This window comes from Microtus pennsylvanicus, chromosome 12 (genome assembly GCF_037038515.1).
Source record: "Microtus pennsylvanicus isolate mMicPen1 chromosome 12, mMicPen1.hap1, whole genome shotgun sequence".
NCBI classification, from domain to species: Eukaryota; Metazoa; Chordata; class Mammalia; order Rodentia; family Cricetidae; genus Microtus; species Microtus pennsylvanicus.
The window spans coordinates 73,154,332-73,155,424 of NC_134590.1; the positions used below are offsets into that span (position 1 = coordinate 73,154,332).

The 1,093-nt window shown below is 40.2% G+C and overlaps 1 non-coding gene across 1 annotated transcript; it reads left to right on the forward strand.

Moving 5' to 3' along the window:
* The first annotated feature begins 605 nt into the window (after nucleotides 1-605).
* On the forward strand, nucleotides 606-740 carry LOC142833218 (small nucleolar RNA ACA64). Its single transcript, XR_012907355.1, has one exon. It is a non-coding gene; the product is annotated as a small nucleolar RNA ACA64 (small nucleolar RNA).
* Nucleotides 741-1,093: the final 353 nt, after the last annotated feature.

Genomic DNA, 1,093 nt, shown 5'->3' on the forward strand with positions numbered 1-1,093 from the left:
ATCTGAGGCTGGCTTTTCTCCTGCCTTCATTGTATTTCTTTTAAGCACTTCCTTATCGTGCCTCCTACGTCATCCCTTTCTTGTATTGTGGTGGTTGTCATTCTCTCAAAATCTCACTCTTTCTCATCCTCCAATTTCTAGTTATTTTCCCAAACAAGAAAGTTTGTTTTTATACTGACTAGGCTAGAAAGGCTCCAGACAAACAGAAGTTTGTACACAGCAACAGCATTTTGAGCTTTGCAGCAGATTCTCTCAAAGTCCAGAGTCCCAAACGCTGCCCAAAGAATTTTGAGTGACTCTTGTATTTTCTAACAGGCACACACTTCCCTTGATAATGAACCTGTCTTCTACCCAAGCTTCAGTGAAAAAAAAAAAAGAAAAAACGTATATATAATGTACATGTCTTGACTTTTCACTGGCTTACTGTGTGGGACCATAACTTGTAATTGTGCCGTTCAGTCTTATTTTTCTAAAGGAAATTCAGAGTGAATACATGGCAACTTTTTGCCTTCCTTGTTCATTTAATTTCCTCTGGTTTAGAATGAGTCATCATGGAAAAGAGTTTGATAAAATCTCTTTTATTAAAAATTGCCTCGAAGGTCAAGGCTCATCGAAAACTACCCCGACATTGGCATTGATGCCTATGTGGGGGTTTTAATTTGCTGCTCAGAACCACTAGAGGCCTCAGATTACCACCTGCTACCCAGGGGTGGGCGGGTGAAACCCAGGCCCAGACAGCCAGGAAGGATCACTTAATTGTTCGAAGGCTCTGGCTTCTGGTAGGGGTTCTAACTACATATTTTCTCCATGGTTTCTGGAGGCTGCTGTGGCCCAGACAGCAAGGATGGCAGGCTCTAGCCGTCCCCATTGTTTAATTAAAATGTCTAACTTCTAAAATGTTATTGTGAAGGCTCCAGACTCTTATCCAGGTTTTGATTAATAGGAAATTTCTGTCAAATTACTGCGAATATTTTTCATCATAATTGTTTTAAAAAAAATATCACTGAGTTCATTTTGTGTTGGCCTGAGCATGGGACCTGCCTTAAGCGTGGTTAATGTACTTAATGAGGCTTTATTGGAGAAAACTAAGTTT